This window comes from Limulus polyphemus, unplaced genomic scaffold (assembly GCF_000517525.1).
Source record: "Limulus polyphemus unplaced genomic scaffold, Limulus_polyphemus-2.1.2 Scaffold2558, whole genome shotgun sequence".
Lineage (NCBI taxonomy): Eukaryota > Metazoa > Arthropoda > Merostomata > Xiphosura > Limulidae > Limulus > Limulus polyphemus.
Window position 1 is genome coordinate 5,537 of NW_013668168.1, and position 21,412 is coordinate 26,948.

The 21,412-nt window shown below is 35.0% G+C and overlaps 1 long non-coding RNA gene across 1 annotated transcript in view; it reads right to left on the minus strand.

Annotated features, from left to right (window-relative positions):
* Positions 1-21,412, minus strand: part of LOC106467296 — a 31,919-nt gene that overhangs the window by 1,391 nt on the left and 9,116 nt on the right. Inside the window, exon 2 of the long non-coding RNA XR_001291326.2 lies at positions 12,674-12,772. This is a non-coding gene — a long non-coding RNA (uncharacterized LOC106467296). The remainder of the gene's footprint in view (positions 1-12,673; positions 12,773-21,412) is intronic.

A 21,412-nucleotide genomic window follows, 5' to 3' on the forward strand; every position in this document is an offset into this window, starting at 1 on the left:
TTTTAGTTACTTTTATAATAATAAATAAAGAATAAATATGAAAAACAAGAAATAAAGTACTTACCAAATTCGAAGAGAGTTAACCCTAATTTGTACTGTGAGTGAAATTGACGATATTCTGTTCAGAATACGTTATTTGATAGATGAAAACCTTAACTTTCTATTGGTTATAGGTAATACATTAATGAAACATAAGAGAGAACTATCAACAAATTGTGAAAGAGAGGATGTGACAGGTGGGTGTGGCAGAAGGGGTGTGATTTTCTATTGAAGGCTATAAAAATTATGGTCTGTTTGAGCAATATTGATTTTATAGAGAGTATTTTATGTTTAATTTCATACATTTTCAAGGGGTGATGGATAAAATAAGAATAATGACATGCTAAGACAAAATGTATCACGTGGGTCACACTAGTGGAAATTCAGAATTTTTTAAAATACTATTTTGTAGAATTAAGAATATAAAACTTGTATACCAATAAAATATAGATTATTAGCTGAGATTTTATGTTATTCTAATTGGTATAACATAAGCAAAAAGTAGTTTAATAACATTTTGAATGTAAGACACTAAAACCTTGTGTCATGTGCAGTAAAGGGTACTTGGGGTGATAGGGTTAAAATATAACTCTCTTAAGTCAAGTCTTCCCTGTCTTTTTCAGTCTTAAACTTGTGTCCTGTTGTCCTATTATCTTCAGAACATAGCATAAAGAAAACAGAGACTTTATCGTATCAGTATCCTAGATAATACTGTATACTTTAATAAGATTACCTTTTACCCATTTTTCTTAAGAGAAAATAACGTAAAAGAGATCTTACCCTATCCCCAAATAATAACCCTTCCATCCCCCAGAATTATTCTAGTAGCCTTCACCTGAATTCTCTTCAGTAAGTCAATAGTTTCATATGATAACCATCAGACTACCCTTAACAGAAATTTTTTGAATATGTGTGTGTTTTCTTCACTATTACTTAGATCTTCACATTGTATGTTACTACTATTTTATCATAAATGATCTTCAAAATATGGATGTTTAAGAAGAATTGGAAATTTTTGTTGCATACCCAGTCACAATAAATGGGTCCCAATACTCTTAAGGTACAGATCTGATATACACAGTACTAATACACTATAAACAGAGATACAAGGAAAATCAATTCCAACATGAACCACAATAAGCATAATTATTGTAAAGTTTTAATTAAAAAAAATATATATATATATGAGCAATGCTGCTGTGTTATTTTAGTTTTAAATCACTGCAGAACTCTTTTAATTTCACTTCCAGTTTCAAATGCAGAGAGAGTTTTCACTGCTGAAAGTCCTATATAAATCATTCAAAAAGCAAAAAGTAAGGACAGTTTTCAGTGTTGAATTCTGTCTCTGCATCACTAAATGAAATCAACCGTAACCCTTTAAGGATGGGCATCGTGATGCCTCGTTCCTGCACAGGCCACAAAAAAAAAAAAGGAAAAAATAGCCAATTTGTATAAGTACATTTATTTACACATCTAAGCATTTTTACATAGTAAGAAACATTAAAATAACAAATTTCATTACTCTATAAACTAATAATATGATTCTAACCACATTTTCTAAAAGGTTTTTCGTGTATGATAACTTCTAAAGCAGCTATCTAAACATAGACCAACCTTGCATTCTGGACACCATGTTGTTACATAGGTCATCTTTTTTTCTCCCTTGCTAGTATTAGAACATACAAAACACCTGCACTGACCTTTTTTTTTTTAGTTCCTGTTGAAGGTACAAGGTCAGGATAGTGTATTTCCATAAAATTTACAGCACTCAGCCTATTAATGTTACCATTCACTGTTCTACTAGGTCTAACACTAGTCAAGGTACCATATTTTTCAAGAAGTTGCCTTTAAACTCCCTAGCGAAATCTTTGAATTTCAAAAGGCAATCTCTTGTTTTGACTAGGTACATACTATAAGCATTTAACACAATTAGGTCCATCAGATGAAAGAAAAAGCTTCTTGTACCACTTTACAGGCTTTTTGACAATTTCATTCATTTATTTTATGATTTACCTTTTCACTGTTAACCATTTGTCCTTTATGAAAAGTGGTAAATATAGCCACATTACATTTATCATGAAAACGTATAGCCAACAAATTACCACTTTTTCTTCCTTTCAAATTCGTCAGATTTCAGCTTAGCAAACTTAGGAACATTCTTCCTGTTTTCTCTTACAGTTCCACAAGTGCCAATATTACAAGAATCCAAATATAAAGATAGACCAGGACTAGAGTACCAATTATCAATGTACAACAAGTGGCCTTTCCCTTCATATTTCTGTATCAATTTCTTCACAATGGCACCAGAAGCCCCATGAAGATCTTTTTTAGAATTGTCAATATCAGTACCTGTATAAACAATAAAATCCAAAATAATTCCTGTTTCACGATCACAAAGAACTTGGATTTTTATTCCGAATCTATGATGCTTTGAAGGTGTGTATTGCTTGAATATCAATTTCCCCTTGAATAGCATTAGGATTCATCAATTGCAATTGTTTGGAATGGGCAGAAAACTTTTCCTTCAAAACAGTAATCACTTCCCTTATCTTCCACAGTCTATCACTTTCATCGGAAAGCTCATTATCAGCAAAATGAATGTATCTAATAGTTCAAGGAACCTGTCTCTGATCATGTATTTTCCAAAAAAAATCTGTAGCAATCATGGCATCTTTTGACCAGTGCTCTTTTATTGTTCTTTTTTCCATATGAGACATTAGTAAAATAAGTGCAAAAAAAAAAAAAAAGAGTACATTTCATCAATTGTTGTCTCACTCCAATGCTGGCTTTTTGCCTTTTGATGTACATTATAATTGTGTACACAAAATTCATGATACATATTAGTATTGTCTAAAATCTTCTTCATAAGTTCACTATTGAAATAGGCTAAAAAATATTCAGTAATGGGTGCATTCTCTTGAATAGGAAATGAATCACAAATTCCTGAATTTTCGTTAGAGAATGAATAGTCATGAGGCACAAAATCATCCCCATTCTTCCATGTAATATTACCAGTATCACTATTATCTGAACATGCCTTAGGCTAACTTTCATCACTTGAAATATTATCATTATCTGAAGGAATGTCACTCAAATCAGACAATTCCTCTTCATCACTCCATTCATCTATAATTTTACGCACTGATTGAGGGCTAAAAGGACATTTATTGGTACGTGTGAATGAGGATGACATAGATGGTTTGACCATGATGAACAAATAACTGAAATAAAATGTATCTAATTCAAATGTAACTCATTGTTTTACAGTAAGTACAGCCTTCTATAAATAGATATTTCATTTGCTAGCATGTTATGATGTAGAGATAGCTGGATGGTTCATTGGATGGTATCTAATGACGTGAAAGTGCTTATCCAATCAAATTTTTTACTTTAAAATGCATTAACCAATGAAAGCAAGTGAAAGAAAGAGAGTAGAGTCATAGTGGTTCTAAAACTGCAACCATCTTTAATAAATAGGAATATGTGTTTATATGCCACACCTGGCTCTCAAGCAAGATATATAGAGTGTTTATTTACCACACCCATCCTTAAAGGGTTAACAGTTGGGAAGGTTTACAGTGTGAAACCTTGTCTATACATCAACAGTCGTGCAATTAAATCAATTACCTATGAGCATTGCTTTTATCCAGTAATATAATGTAAAATAAATAACTGATCAAAATGATGATTAAATCAATTAATTTATTTGAAAATATAGAAAAAACATTTACATTACACAAAATTTTAAAAATTAAAAATGACTACACGTTTCGATAGCTTCCCCTACCATCATTAGGAGTGAAAATCTATGCGAACAGTGGGTTTTTATACATAAATGGCTGGACTCACTATAATTCACCAGTGTGACATAAATACTGTACAATATGTCTCTCCAAAATTCAGTACTATCACTAGCAAACTCTTCATCTGTATTTAACAAATGATTATTTAATTTACAACACATAATTTAAATAGATTCTCTGCTAGTAAACTCATTTACTGTATTGGGTTCATTTAAAGTTATTGTTTTATGCCACTGTATTGAGTGACCTGTTTCTGCAACGTGATCGGCCAATGGAGAAATTAACATATTTTTATTATGTACATAACCTTTATGTTCATTAATGTGGTATTTGAAATTACTTTTAGTTTGGCCAATATATTTTTTGTTAAATTCATATCTATACCTTTATTTTTGTAGAATATCTTTCTTATCTTTGGTGCTAGGAAATATTGTTTTTATTTTATTAATTGGCTTAAAAACAGGAAAAAAATTATGTTTTCTAAATACGTTGGTAACTTGACTAATACCATTTGCATATGTTAATATCACTATACTATTTCTTTTCTTATGATAAACACTGTTTAATCTTGTGCATTGTTTAATCAAAGATCATATCACCCATTTTCTCAAAAGATAGCAGCTTTTCATACTTGTATAAACAGAGCATTTAAAATTTGTTCTGATTCCAATGATTTAAAAAATGAATTAAATTATATAAAAGTCATTGCTAATGATAGAGGTTATGCTATTGATATAATTGAACGTTTAATACAAAAAGATACAATTCAAATTTAATTAAACAATGCACTAGATTAAACAGAGTGATGTGTTTCAAGCCACTGGAGTCATGATGAGAAGGTAAGCAACACCAAAGTGGACAAACCTCCTCAACCTGAAGAAGTATGAAAGGCAATGCCCCAGGCTCAGAATGACAAGATCTTGTATGCCTTACTCAACCTGAGGAAACAGAACTCATCCAGTTTGGAATTATGAACATTCATCCTCACTCCCCAATCATGTGGGCAAGGTAAATTCCATTGCCACTAGAATTATGGGGATGACGTGGAACAAACTGTGCTCAACCAAGGACCCAGAATTATGATGAAAAAATGAGCTCTCTTCCACGAATGATGTACTGAACCAAAATTGATCAAAAAAGAAGGTCCAACTGGATAGTTGAGCATCAAATCTGAACTGGTATTATGAGTAGGCTTCCACGTATGCTGGTATCTCTCTCACCAACATCCAGGGACCTGGGTAGGAGGGCCACTAACTTCACACTCTTCTCCAAGAGTTGGGGAATTCACTTTAATACTCTGGAGGAAAAGTCTCTGTCAATCACTCCAGTGAGTGGAAACCAGGTGTGGTAAGGACTCCCTAGCTTCACTAATAGAATCTAGGGAGGTAATGCATGGGGAATCCTGAGGAACAGTGCTCTGGAAACAATGCAATAGGTGAACCAAGTTCCCTAAATTTTTAAAAGCAAACTGACCCAAATTTATTCAATCCAATGATCAGCACGGATGGGCATGATCCCTTTATACTTTATTCATGATAGTCCATGAGTGGTGGTCCAGCACAGTACAGTAATACCACCCCATCAGCCTCTATATGGTCTTATGGAACACCTCATTTCTACAGAACCTATTGCAACCTAGATAAAATACATTGAATTAGTGGTTGCTAGTGCAGAATTGGTTTGATAAAAGCACACCTGCCTGGGCTACAGTGGGATCCTGTGAAATCAATGTAAGGGACCTTGAAAGGTAAAGAAGAGGGAAGCATAACAATGAAAATACTCATCCCACTGTATAATCTAGCAGAAGTGGTTAAGATAGCTAAAGGGGGTAGACAAACACCCTCAGATGAAGATACTGCCAGATCCTGTAAGTAATGTGGGATAAAAGTATTGGGGGAGGTCCACAAACCAGTACACACAATGTCCACCAGCAGACAATTCAATCGGGCTGCTAAGGACATAGAAATGTGACAAATCTGATTAGATGAGACTCGCAGAAGATTCCTTGCTATCAAAGAGAGCCCAGAATAAGCAATATGGGATAATTGTGTACCCACCTCGTCAATGTAACCGGGGATGAATCCTGTGAAACTGAATGATCCCAATGAATAAAAAGTCATTGCCTAGCATCTCTAAAGGCATTAGTGTGGGCAACAAATCCTCACTGAACATAACAGTGATTGAAATCTGATTGGTCATAGAAGTCAGAAATAGTGATCAGATGAATCGGTGAAAAGGATTTATCCCTTCCCTGTATGACAGTGTCTTAGGTAAGAAGAACCACTCTGAGGATGTAGATAGAATGATAAAGCATTCTATGGACAAACAGTACACACCACTCCGACAGGAGATGTCTGTAGGTCAGCAGCAACAAAAATAAACCTTCATGTAAAGGTGATACATGGCATCTGAGAATAAGGTCACAAACATGTAATGTAACCTTAATATGCCAGTTAGGTAACTAGAATGATCATTTGGGACAAAAGACCCAAAGTGAATTGAGGAATCCAGAGAGTAATGGGGGACTCAAAGAGTATTTTATCACAAGTATCAAATGGTAGTCAATAAAGCCGCCTTATACAGGGCAACTGTGGAAAATGTAAAAACCCTTGCTGAAGAGCCAGGTCAAAAAACAAGTTATGGTTGGCACTTCTGACCAAAGTGGGTTCAACCTGCTCTCAATACACCATTGCTGATATGTGTGTCATTTCCATTGATAAATGTCTATTGTGGGACTAAGCAAATACTGAGACAGACACATGGCAACCTTAGAAATTAAACCCCAATGCCATGCAAAAGATTGCATAACCTCCATGCCTGAAGTTTGAGCTTTTGGATAGTCAGGTGTACCTGAGAATGAAGCCTACCTTGGTTGTTTCTGAAAGCAGTTGACAAGCAAATGACAGGGATGAATGTAGAAGCTGACAATAGAACCAACGTGCATGCTGAAATGGTTTCAACTGAGGTTTGTTTGTTATGGATTTTGCACAAAGTTACACAAGGGCTATCTGCACTAGCCATCCCTAATTTAGCAGTGTAAGACTAGAGAGAAGGCACATATAACACCCTCATGGCTGAAAGGGCGAGCATGTTTGGTGTGATGGGTATTCAAACCTGCAACCCACAGATTGCGAGTCAAGCACCCTAACAACCTGGCCATACTTTGTCAGTGATCCTGAGAGTCTTCCAATAAAGTTTAGTGTTAAGAAAGCAAAACATTGGATTTTTTAGTTGTAAGTCTGTAGATTTACCACCGTCCCACCAGGGAACACTGATCTATTCAGATTAACTACAAACTCCACCTTAGAACCCCTAATTTCGAAGAGCAGATGTATTATTTGAGAGTCAGAATATGCTTCCACCTGGTGGTGGTAGGCTAAATCACATCATTCCAATAGCCATGGCAGATAAGGCATAACTATCCCTTCATATAACTGAGAAGTAAACCTCCCTGCATGAACCACAGTGGAGAGAAAACTAAATATTTGCTCCCAGACCTTTCAGCTATCAAGTAAGAAGTAAACTAAAAAGCAACTGGGGAAAGACCCAAAACATCACACTCTCGATAATCAAACAGACAAAAACAAATCAGATGCAGCTTATCCCAAAGTGGCCTTCTTTTTCATTTCATTTAAAGACTGTGTTTATTATCATTGTTTGGAAGAACATTTAGTCAGTTTATTTTGTTAAAGCAAAGCAACATTGGACTATCTGCTGTGTCCACTACAGGGAAGTCTGTAAATTTACCATTGTCTCACAAGAGGACTGAAAAGCTAACAGACTAAAAAAAGGTGCAGGAAAAGGAGAATCTAAATTTTCTAAAGAATGTTGATTATCACCCTCAATTACAGCCTCAGAGCTCTGTGGAGGAACACCACTGAACTGAATATATTGTTTCATCTCACTACGAATAAGATCACTGACAGTCTCAACTGAGAGTGATTAGTCAAACTAGAACTCATGGTATGGGTCAAGCGAATACTAAAGGTTTGGGTTAAACAAGTACTCCTGGTCTGAGTGAAGAAAATGCTCATGGTCTGGGTCAAACAAGAACTCATAGTCTGCATCAAACAAGTACTCATGGCCTGCGTCAACCAACTACCCTTAACCTGAGTCAAACAAGGACTAAGATGTGCTTCAGGCAAATACTCATGCTCTGGGTGAAACAAGTACTCAAGATCTCCATCAAACAAATACTCAAAGTCTGGATCAAACAAGTACTCCATTCACCATTCAGGTCAATGTATCAGACATTCAAATTAGAGCAGTACTTCTGCAAGAACATGTAGATGGACTGTTTCCCATTATGTACTTTAGTAAAAAGCTGCTTAGTAGTGAGAAGGACTACTGTGTTGGATGGGCTTGTCTGACCATCATATTTGCCACCTGGAAATTCCAGAACTACCTCGACAGGAAGGGGGTTCATCATCCAGACAGACCATCAGCCCCTTGCATACATTCTGAGGTGCAAAATCGATAGTGCAAGGATCACCAGGTGGGCATTATACCTCCAAAACCACCAGTTCCACACTGAGGCCATCAAGCGGACTTTAAATGTTGGTGCAAACTGTACGAGTAGACTTTGTGCATATAGTCATTGTATATAGTATAAAACAAATACTGTAAATATTTTTCTTAACGAGGGGCTTATTGTTAGATATGCAGGACTGTTTCAATTTAAGTTTAATGAGAGTATTATGACTTGTTTGTTTGTTCTTGAATTTCACGCAAAGCTACATGAGGACTATCTACACTAGCCATCCCTAATTTAGCAGTGTAAGACTAGAGGGAAAGCAGCTAGTCATCACCACCCACTGCCAACTCTTGGGCTAATGAATAGTAGTATTGACCGTTACATTATAATGCCCCCATGGCTGAAAGGACGAGCATGTTTGGTGGGACAGGGATTTAAACCCGCAACCCTAAGATTGTGAGTTGAGTTCCTTAAACACCTGGCCATGCCTGGCTGTATTATGACTTAGATAGTTTATATAGCTCGAGTGTTAAATTTAGTTATTTTTAGAAGCGATAGTTATTACAAGTTTGTTTGTGTAACTGTTTACAAATTGTACGTTATATAGTTCACTAGTTATGAATTGGTGATTGTTATATTATTGCATCCTGTTACTAAAACCTTCTGAATTTTTCTCGTTGTTTTAATTATCATTGCATCATAATATCTAGTTGTATGTAGAACGTTCTAGACCTCTGTTGGGGTATAAATATGAGTCTAAAATTTAGTTAGATAGTTAGAGCTAGCTGCATGATTGTGAGTTTAGCCATAAAGAGTGTATAGTGATGATTTTTAAAGTGAAATTATCACAGATTGTATTGTAATAACAGAGTAGAGAAGAATAATTGATCTTATCAATTGTATTATAAAGTAATGAACCAGCATGTGTAGACTGAATAAAAATTAAGTGTAGACAATTATCTAACCCTATTGCCAACCTTTGATGGGTGCTATACCCACCTTCAATACTTTGCCCTAAGATTTACAAGCCACGTGTATGTACTTGACACAAGTGTATATAATGATTAAAAAGAGCTCTGTTTACACTATACTACACCAACACGCACAGTTTTCATCACAGGGTGCGTGCACGTTAAAATTTTTCTAAACTGAAAATGTATTTCCAATACTACCTCCGCTGACACTTATAGCTATTACTCGACCTCCAGAGTTTCTTCCTTTGACCATCAAAGCATTGGTCTGATTTTTTCTTGCTTGCTCCAGTCTTTTATACCCCCCTCAACTGCCCTTGGCGATATTTGTCTTGTGATACTCTACACCTACATCAATGTTCCCTCTATCCTGATACAAACAATTGGGATCCGAATGTTCATAGAGGTGAGAAAAAGCCAGCAAATGAATTGGTGAGAAGGATTTATCCCCTTCCCTGGCTGCTAGAGTCTTAGGAAGGAAGGACCTACTGGGTATAGCAGGACATAAGTAGAGTGATAAAAAGTCCTGTGTATATGCAGTGCAAAAAACTCTGACCTATGATGTCCACAGGCCAGCAGCAACAAAAAAATACACTTTATGGGAAAGATCATATATAGTACATCATGCTAAAGGCTCAAACAGATGTCAAGACAAAGCATGTAATACTACCTTAATATCCAAGTTAGGTAATTGAAAAGGCCTTTTAGGATGAAGGACATTAAACAATTTGAGAAGGCCAGATAACACTAGGGGACTAAAATAATGTCCGATGTTTAGAATACAGAAAACTAGTCAATAAGAATGCCTTATATAAGGTGATAGTAGACGGAGCTAGACCTTTGTCAAAAAGCCAGGTCAAAAAATTAGATATGGTTGGCAAATTTGGGTGAAGTGGATTCAATTTTCTCATGAGACACCATTGGCAATAAGTGTGCTATTTCCATTGATAAATTGCCATTTTGGCTTACAGGGAGATTGAGACAAATACAAGGCAACTTTAGAAGTTAAACCTTGATGATGTGCAAAGGACCACATAAATTCCATGCATGAAGTTTGAGCTTTGGAATGTCTGGGTGTACAATGTTGGATCGAGGTTGTCTCAACATAGATGGCCAAAGAGAAAGTGGCAGAGATGAGCACTCTTGAAGATACTGAAGAAAAAGAAACCATGGTTGGGCTGGCAAATCTGGGGCTACCAACAACACCCAACAAAGAGTGGATCAAACCATAGCCAGAACTCTGGGTAGCAGACAAACTGGAGGGAAGGCATAGAGGTGCAATCCTACCCTGTCTTGATTAAATGCATCTATTGCCAAAACTCGAGAATGAGGTACTGGGGATGAAAATGCCTGTAGTTGAGAGTTCCAATAAGTGACAAATGCATTGATCATTGGAATCCAGAACTGAAAGCAAATCTACCGGAAAACCTCGTGATGTAGCATCCATTTGGAGAATTCGGTTGCGCCGAGACAGATGATCTGCTATTAAATTAATCACACCTGGAATGTAGCAAGCTAGGAGGCTGATATGATGGGATTGAGCCCAGTAGAGAACATCCAAAGTTCATAAACACAGGTCCCGAGAATGTGGGTTCTCTTGATGGGAAATGTAAGATATGACCATGGAGTTGTTGGAATGAATCATTATGATTTTTCCCTTCAATAGAGCTAGACCTTGAGCCATTGCCCATTGGACATCAAAAAATTCTAAAATATTGATGTGGAAGGAAGATTCATCATCCATCCATAGACTCTGTAATTCCTGACTGTTGATATACACACCCCAACCCTAAAGTGAGGCATCTGTGAAGAGATGAATCTCGGGATGAGGGGGTGGTATAGGAATACCTATTGTAGTTCTGTTCTGATCCAACCAATACTCGAGATCTAAGATGTTGCTCCTGAATAAGGACACTGGATGATCCAATGGATCACAATTCATGATCCATTGGTCACACAATGACCACTAAATGGATCACATGTTTTCTCATTCCAAAGGAATTAGCGAATCAAGGGATGTCCACATCCCCAAAAGAGAGAGAACCATCCACACAGTAGGAGAAGGAGATGTAAGTAAGAGCCTAACTGCCCATTCCATAACAAGGAGCCAGATGGGAGTCGGCTGAGTCCAACTTAAATACATGTTGAAAAGGACACCCAGATGGACAATGTATTGAGTCAGCATAAGAATGTATTTCTCGACTCTGATAAGAAAGCCAGCCTTGGTGGATTCTGAAATGAAAATCTGAATCAACAAGATGGTGCCAGAAGTAACCAGTTGTCCATATAATGGTGTGTGCACTGGCCCAAAGAACCTAGGTGATGAGAAAAAGCTCATATGACTCTGTAGAAGAATATGGTGCAGATGCCAGGCCAAGGGGCAGAGCCCTGAACTGCAGAACCTGTCCTTTGTGCATGAAACATAGATAGTGGCAGGATGTTTCTGCCATGGGAATGTGGATATAGGCATCGGCAACATTGAACTTTGTCATCCACAGACCTGGTGAAAAATGCCAACGTAGGTTGAGAAAGGACTCAATCGTGAACTTGGGAAGATCTAAGAAAGATCGATGATTGGACACCAATCTACTGCACTCTTGGGCAAATAAATGGGAATAAAATCCTGGAAGAACAGGATCGACTCTCTCTACTTCTCCCTTAACCAATAACTCTCTGATAGTCCTGGAATGAAGATCCACACTCTGCGGACCTGTTGGAAATACCACAGGTTGAAAGGATATTGGAGGTGGGGATGTGAACTGACTGACCAACCCCAATGCCAGAACCTGGAGTACCCATGGATCCATAGTGAAGGAATTCCAGATGTCCAGAAAAATGTTGTAGCCACACTCCCACAGACACCACTAGCATAGAGTAGTCACTTGCGACGGTCTGCCCAAGTGGAGGAGCCTCTTGGATAAGGACGGGATATATTCTGGATACTAATTGTGTTATAAAGTAACTGAAACAGCATGTGTGGAATTTGAGAAAAGAAAAGAGACAATTATTTAAAGATCTGGATACAACTGTAATAACCAGCAGTATAATGAATATTTGTATATACGTTTGACTTGTTTTAATACATTATTTTACAATAAGTAGACTATGCTGCTGTTTGTTTATTGTTGAAATTTATCACCAACAAATCACAAAGGCCCATACATACATAAAACCTGACAATGCTATATACAAAATTTTTCTGTTACAGTAGGTAGTTTCATAGCTTTATTTAAAGATGATTATCAAACCTTTGACACACTTTTTCAGTTTGTTTAGAATGAAGAAAAAAAGAATTAACTTGCATTCATACTTTGTAAATTACAAAACAATTCATATTCCTCTGAAAAAATATTTAAGAAAATTTATTTAAAAAATCAAATACATACCTTTTTATAGCTTCTGGTTCTGCTAGCTTTTCGTTATAGTAATAAACACTGAAATCTTCAAAGTAAATTTCTCCTGGCTCCAAAAGCAGAAGTGAAAACCTTAAATAAAATTGAATCTACTTAAGTCAGTTTGTAACCTTCCCACAAATTATGTATGATAATTTTAAAATCATTTCATAAATTAAGAACTTTTCTTTCATGTTTATACAAAATTTATAATTATGCTTCAGAAATATTTTGATATTGAGGAATGCATGTATATTAGAATTAACTGCTTTTGTTTTCCTTTTCGAAATACACTAACTTAATATTTACAAGTTTTAAATAGACATCATCAATATTATTGTAAACTCCTGTGTCTAGTTAAAAGTTTTTGAACCAACACAAGTCATTTTGTGACATACTGGATGAGTAATTCTTTTTAAACTGTAATTTCATCAAGTAGGCTGAAATGGAACAATTTCCATCAGATCCCCACATTTAATCAAATCCTCCTTTCATATATATGTGGATAAATAGGGAAGTCAAGGTGTGATAAGCTAAAAATGTTGAGATTAGAAGAAAATGAAATATAAAGGTGAAATGAAGGATGATACAGAGATCTATAAAAAAGTTAAAATATTATTTGGGAAAAATATAAAAACAAAAGATAAAAAATTGCAAAATGTCAATATCTAATGCTAAGAGTTTCATGTAGAAATAAAAGAAAAATATGGCAGCCTTGAACACTATGAGTGGAAATTGCATTATGAACAAAAAGTTTACAGTAGAAAACCTTCATAACTCTCTGCCAGTATTTTTGTGGTTGAAAACAAGAATCCTACCTTCTAAATTTAGCTTACTGAGATAAACAGAAAGTGAAGAAAGCTACTGTTAGGAAAGTATTTTGCTCAAACATCAAATTATATGTGAAAGGTATTTATGCTTATTAAAACTGTAAAAATGAGAGTTTAGAATAAAACTAGTTCCTTTAAGAGTTTGAATAAGAACCCCCTTTTTTTTACGAAAAAAAGAAACATCACTGAAGTTCTTAACTTCTCAGCAAGTGTTTTTACCAATGAAGGAAATGAAGACATCCCTCTTCTGAACCCAATAAAATTAATTCTAAAACCTTAAAGCTTAGCTGCCATCTTTCAAAAGTGAATAGCTCTAGAGGGTTTTGAGCTGTAGTGAGGATGTTCAGGTACTACAGAATGACTTGAATCAATTGACAAATTGAACAAATATCTAGCAAATGCCTAAAATTATAGTAAGTGTAAGAAAATGGATTTTGATTACACATTTAATAGATGGGAATGTACATGATTATATTATAGGTTAAAATCTCAACTTATTTTCTCTTGAGGAAAGAAGGGTAAGAGATGATCTTATTGAACTATACAAAATTATCTGAGTGATCAATAGGAGAAAGACTTCTGGTTTCTTTATGCTATATTTTGAAGATAACAAGATCAGAGGAAAACTTTAAGGTTTAGAAAAGACAGGTTATGCTTCAGTTAAGACAGCCTAATTTTTCTAACTTATGGAATGAACTATCATTAGCAGCAGTTGAGGCCAGCATTTTACAGGAGTTTTAAGAAGAAACCTGATGATTTCCTGAAAAGTAAAGGACAGGTTTAAATTTTTAATTTTACAAGAACAGGTGTGCAAGTACAGCCTTAAAGAAACACATGGTCTCTTGTTGTCCATCGGTGATGTTATTCCTAACTAGTGAAGGACTGCCATTGTGATTTATATTCTTAAAAAGAAGGGGTCACACAATGATACGAGAAGATATGCACCTAACAGTTTGACTTCTTTTTCTTAGCAACAAGTTTGAATTTCTTCTCAGGGATTGTAAGAAAAATAAAAAATAAAGGATTTGGAAGGTTGGTATTTAATAAGCTTACTCAACTATTTTTGCAATTTCTTCTCCTATCTGAACAACTTTGACAAAGCCAGGGGGGAAATTTTACTGTCACTAACTGAAATTAAATTCTGATTCCTTTAAAAATTCCAAGAAGAGTACATCTTTTTAAGAAGCCAGTACCACCTTAATTTTGTTGAATTTCTTGGCAGTTCAATCTGAATAGTGCATGAAGAGGCACTGCTAACTTGTAGAAAACTTAACACTTAAGAAACAACAAGGAGTCTGCTGGGTCATCAAAGCTGTCCCATCTACTTAAAAAAAACTCAAATCCAGTCTTGATCAATTAAATATCTATCAAGCCTTCCCTAAACTCCATATATTTACAACATCCACAAAATCTAAAAGCAAACCATTCAAAAGTCAACAAGTCTGTTAGAAATGTAAAACTTTTTAAGCTAAAGATGACTCTTACTCTGTCAAAATTTGTTTTTGTTCCCTTGTCTTAACATTATTACAAGTAAATATAAAAACAATGATGCATCAATAGTATCAATTCCCATAATATTCAAAAACACTCAGAGAGCTTCCCACTAACTCTTTTTAGCCACAGCATAGCAGCTCATAGAATGGCTCCAAGTTTTATTATTATTAAGTACAAACTTTTAGTTCATAGCTCCATCATCTCTTGAATGATTTGAGATCTAATTACAGTTTTGGACTCAGGAGGTCAGACCCTTTCAACTGATGTATCTGACCATGCCCAGAGTCTCATAGATTAATTTACTCTAACCCTGCCTAAAAGAAATTCAATTTGAGGATAGGCTGGTAAATATCCTGATGAGTAATAAAACTGAATCAGGTATATGCACACCCCACACTTGGTATTGCTGGTGCACAAAAGTATAGCTAATAAAAAAGGAAAAAAAAAGAATCTTACAGATTAATTTACTCTAATCCTGTCTAAAAGAATTTCAAGTGCCACAGCTATTGAGGATTCCCTTTTGTTTCAAGAGAAAACAATTTCAGTGATCTTAATCTGTCTTCATATAACAACTTTTCTATCCTAGATACTATCCTAGTAACCCACCTTTTAACCCTTTTCAACACTTCAATGTCCTTTTTAAGGCAAGAAGCCCAAGACTGAACATAAAACTCCAGATAATGTCTGATTTAGATTTAATATTTTTGTAAGTACAACCCAAAATCCTGTTTGTTCTACCACTAGCAACACACTATTTGAATGGCTTAAAAGACTGATCAACCAGAACACTAAGATCCTTTTCTTCCATATGGGTGCAAGCAGTGATGCTGTCTTTGTTGTGCACATAAGGGCTAATGATATAGGTATGGGTAGACCAGAAGCTTATTGTTAAGTACAAGGCAATAATAAAGGCATTCAGAGAAAAGGACAATAATATCTTAATTTTGTCAGGGATACTTGCAAGAATTAACTGTGGGGATAAAATTATAAGTGGGTCACTATAGTTGAAGGCTTAGGTTAATATGTAAGGAAGAGCCACTTGGCCGTTTGGATTTGTGGGATCAGTTCAGTGGGAAAAAGAAGCTTTTTGGAATGGATGGTTTATATTTGAATATAGTAGGAGCTGGCTTGTTTGCAAGGGTTATTAACTCAACTGTAAGGACAACCTGAAACTATGATTGGATAGTGGAAAGGGCCAGAATAATGAAAAAAAAAAAAAAGAATAGTAGAAAGGGGTACAGTGTGGGAACAAAATACTATGATAGTTTTAATGGTAAGTTAAACTGCTATTATTGTAATGCTAGAAGTATAAGAAATAAAATGAATGATACAGAGCACTTGTCAGAACAGAAGATTTTGATATAATTGGAGTTACTGAAACCTGGCTAAATACAAACAATTTGAATGAGAGGAATTTCTTTGAAATACAAGTATATAAGTTTTTTAATAGTACTAAAAAAAGGGAGAAAAGTGGCTTTTTATGTAAAATGTGAGTTATAGCCTGTTCAACTTGATGATATCAAACTAATAGCAATGAGCTTGAATCTATTTGGGTTTCTGTTAGTTGTTATAAGAGAAGGTTTTTAGTTGGAATTTATTATATACTACCAGAAGAAACTGATGAAATTAATGAGAAACTCTACAGTGAAATAAAGAATTCAAAATTCAACTGCTAATGATGTTATAAGTAGGAAAGAATTTAATTTTTGGCATATAGATTGTGAAATGCTATGATTAACTCATGAGAAAGACTGTTAAAACTGTTCATGATGGTTTTATTCAATATTTGGCTAGGGAACCTTCTAGGAACAATGATATTTTATATTATTAACCTCTAATAAGGAAATGGTTGATAGAATAAACACTGGGGTGCATGTGATCATTGCTCAATTAGATTTGATGTTTTACTGCATATGAAGATAAGGAATAATGTGATTTTGGTCCTATGTTTCAAAAAGTAAATTTTGAAAAGATAAAACAATAATTATTTGCTGTGAATTGGGACAAAATATGTCCCATCTATAACAATTAAAATGTCTAAGGCACAAATGATGAGGCTCAAATACTTCAATATAAATACATCCCATTTGGTCGAGGACATTATGTTAAAAAAATATTCTGCAAATAACCAAGTAGACAAGTTCTTATGTCAATGTTTATTCCCAAAAAAGCCATGGTCCACAAAGTTGTCCCATCTGTAGTGCACCTTTGAATAACCATACTTTTTAAACTTGCTGTGGCTCTGATTTCATACTTGGCATTTTATTCCCATGCAGGTTACTTCAGTGAATATCAAAATATATTACTGTGTCATAATTTTTTCTAAAATTATTTATCAAGTTACTGAATGTCCAGTTCATAACACAAAATCAACAGAATAATTATCTTTTGAATTTTCCCTTCCCAAAACAAGAGTGCATACTGCTACCTTTTGATTGAGTTTTTCTCTGAATCTGTAGTAATAATTTCAAATCAAATGTCTGATAACTTCATCAATAATAACTTATAGAAATAACTTTTGGTTTGAACAGAAAAAGTAAGAGTTGCATGAAAATGTGGCTTATTTTATAGGAAGAACATTTTCACCAATCTCTGAACATCACTTTCTCATAATGAATATTTTAGTACTATGTGCCAACTTGGTGCAAATGTTTGAACTTTTCTTGGTATGTGGTCAAGTTCTTTTATTCTTCTGGTTCTGGAAAGAGCATCAACTATTAATGGTCAGCAGGTAACTTTTTCACTATTTAATTTATATTTTTGTAAATGTTTGTTTATCAGTCATCACTGCTGTTACAATTTTCATAACAGAATCTAACCAATTCAGTATCTTTTATTTATTCTTTGAGCAAGTTCAGAGCTGTGTCCAAATGAGAAGAAAAAGACTAGACGAAAGGGAGGAGGACAATGTTGACAAAAATACAGCTAGAGTTCAAAAGCATGGAGCCAATTTGGATAAAAACCACAAAAGCACAATGCTGCCAAAAAAAAAAGATAAATTATGAAAGAGGCATAAAAGAGAACTGAAAAGAATTGACATGGAGAACTCTTCAGCAGAACTAGAAGAATACCAGAGGAAAGAAAACGAACGAAAGAGGTTGTATAGAGAGAGAAAAAAAGAGAGATTTGAGAAGCAAACACCTGAACAATTCTCAGCACAGTCTGAAAAAATTTTAAGAAGGAATGCTCTGAGAAGACAAAAGCAAATGTTGCTGAAAGAGAATGCTATGAAAGTGAACTTGGTCAGTTTAATAAATGGAAAACAAAGAAACAAAAAAATCAGACCAAATGTGCAGGAAAGAAAGCACTGAAGAGTTAGAAAATGATAACATATCATTTACATAACAACATTTTCAAATTACCATACTTCCCTCCCTGAAACTCCAACTTCACTAAATACATCAAATGAATCACTAACATCATTACTCTGGAGCAAGATGACACTATGTGCCAAGAAGAAGATGAAACCTGCTTTATGTTCATCAAATTTTTCCTAAGGAATAGTTTCAGTTGTGAGAAAAGAGGTGGGTTTGAACTTATACCCCTCTAAAGAAAAGCACTGAAGAGTTCTTTTGAATGGATGATGTATCAAACACATGGAAATTGGCTACAAATACCCAAAATAAGATGGAGAAACAGCCAGTTCATTATCATTTAGGCAACTTGAAGACCCTTCATCAAAAGTTCCTTGCAGAAAGTGAAACTGATTGCTCATACTAACACTTCACAAGATTAGTGCCTTATTATATTAGATCACCATCAGCAGCTGATTGGGGAACATATTTGTGTGAAACATGCCAAAATCCAGAAATAAAAAACTGGTCAACTTGAAGAAAGCTGGAGTCAACATTTAGGAAGCAGTGACGATTGAGGAATTGTCTGATATAGCAAGATGCAAACGAGGAAAAAATATCATTCACTGTGTGGTCTATAGACCCCAATTCTGATTCCCTAAAAGGGAGTCAAAATTTCTCATAAAGTGCAGCAACTGCTGGGCCTGAAAGACTTCACAAGTCAGCTGATCAGGGAAATTAACATTACAAAAGATCATTTTCACAGGGCTCACATGCAATTCAGAGTATTCAAACAAGCACAATGGATGCAAACAACAAAACCATTACTACTGCACACATTGTCTGGTCTGAGAATGCAAAACTGAGACAAGCTCAATAAAAGAAAAGAAAAGGGCATATTACTTTGAATTTCAAGTGAGTTTGCATGCCATGTATATTGGGTCAGAAGTCTGTTCTTGTTTTAAGTGATTATACTAATCACAAAGCTCCAAATATATTTACCAGCCTTGATCCAGTCTTTGAATAATTGCTAGAGGAAGGTGTTACCAAAATCAAAACATATCAGATTCACCAATATAGTCAACATGGGAATAAGTCAGTGTTTTGGCTTATGGGAAAATTTCCAGAGAAGCCCAATGTTGATATCATTTTGACATATTTAAAAGCAAACAAAGGTAACTTCAATCCTAGATTCAAAAATCTATCTGTGAACTTTTCTTGATAAATGTTTCGGTCAATTTCCATAGCTAAACAGTTGAAATTTCTGTTTGAGAAGCCAAATATTTGAAAAATTGTATGTTTATACCAATCTTGATAGTGTTACATATTATAAAGTACAGATATTCCAAATTTTAATATTAAAATGTGCTCTACTTTCTTCCACAAAAGGGGATTTCAGATAGTACTGGTGGTGATGGGAAGCATGCAATCAAAGATGTCATTAGAATGGATCCAGATTTATCCTTCTACAGTGTCAATGACTTAATGGAATATCTACCAGATATGTTGCCTTCAATAACATTGTTTACCTACACAAAGGATGAAGTGAAAGCTAAAGAGATACCAAATCTATTGCCTATAAAAAGCCCAGAAAGTTGCATGAAGTTTCTGTTATCCCTGTTTCTGGTAAGTAGTAAAAATTATTAATGAAAGGAATGCTATGTTGGAATGGCACCCAAGGAATTGTAGTGTAAGGAAGGAAAACATCATCAATGAAATCATCAACAAAACAAAGGACAAATAAAGAACTTGATGATGATGAGTTTGTAAACAGTGATGTAGACAATGATGATGATGATTATGTCACAAATGAAGAGGAAGAAGTGGGGTAAGATGAAGAAGAACTGTAGGAGAAAGTGCAAAATGGGAGATAGATGAATTTACTGGGAAGAAATGGGCAACACATTTTGTTGGGCAGATTATTTCAATTGAAGAAAACAAATATCATTTTGTGTTTCAATTCCACAAGTCTGTAGATTCTGTCATCACTAAAGTTTCAGCCTTTGCCAGAAAGTGAAGAGAAGGCACACAAAGTGTGCATTATTGAGATATTAGAGAAACTAAACATTTTGCAGGGAAGGAACATCCCTCCTGATAGAGAAACCCAAGTCAACAAACATCATATAAACTTTCTGTAATGTATTTTGGAATTCACTTTAAAGGCTTTGGAGTCATTCCATGTCCAATCACCAAGGCATGACATCCAACATTTCAGAATTGGCCAAGTTTTTAAGTGATGGTTCCTTGCTATGGATTAATTATACCTGCAATTTTTTTTTGGCAAAATTCTTTCTCCTTCTGGAAATAGAAACATTTGAATTTTAGCCAAATTTGGTCAAAAATTGCTTGTGGCAGCCATTTTGTATTTTCGCAAATACCCTATGCCATTGTAATTATTATCATAATTTTACCTAATTGTATTTAAATTGGGCCAAGATTTTCCCTCCCCCTAATTCAAGTATATAGAATCCAAATATGGAAACAGCTTTTACTTATATCCTAAAACAATGTTAAAAAAGAGGGAGAGAGAAAGGGGGGCCTGAGGATGTTTGCCCTGGGGCCCATGCTGGCTCTTGACGTTCCTGTTGAGGTTAATTCTATAATAAAACTGAATATTATCTACATGAGCTACAGAAGATTAATGCAATTCTAAAGTGAGTTTTAATAGCATTTATTGTTCTCTAATATCACCCTTATAGGAAAAAAGCTAATCTCTGTTCACCAAATTATTGTATAGTCAGTATTCAACTATGTTTGAATGGTCTAACCAACAAGTTATTGGACAGAAATGTCTGAGCATCTTTAAATCTGGTCAATGATCTCCTGTTTTTTCAGAATCTTGTGAATCTTTTTTATATCAATCTCCTGCAAATGGTATTGATGACCAGTTGCTGTTACAGGTGCCTTTATAGTGCAAAGAATATGTGTTTCTAGTACAAAGCAAGTATCCTCTCTCCTTGGCCACAAATAGGATCTGGCTGGATAATTCAGATACATGAATTTTACAAGAACATTCCTATTTTCAATGTCAACTTCATCAACAAGTCCAACCCAGTACTTCTCAGCATAATTGCAAAGAACAAAGTTGGGCTCTTTTATCTCATCAGAAGGAATCT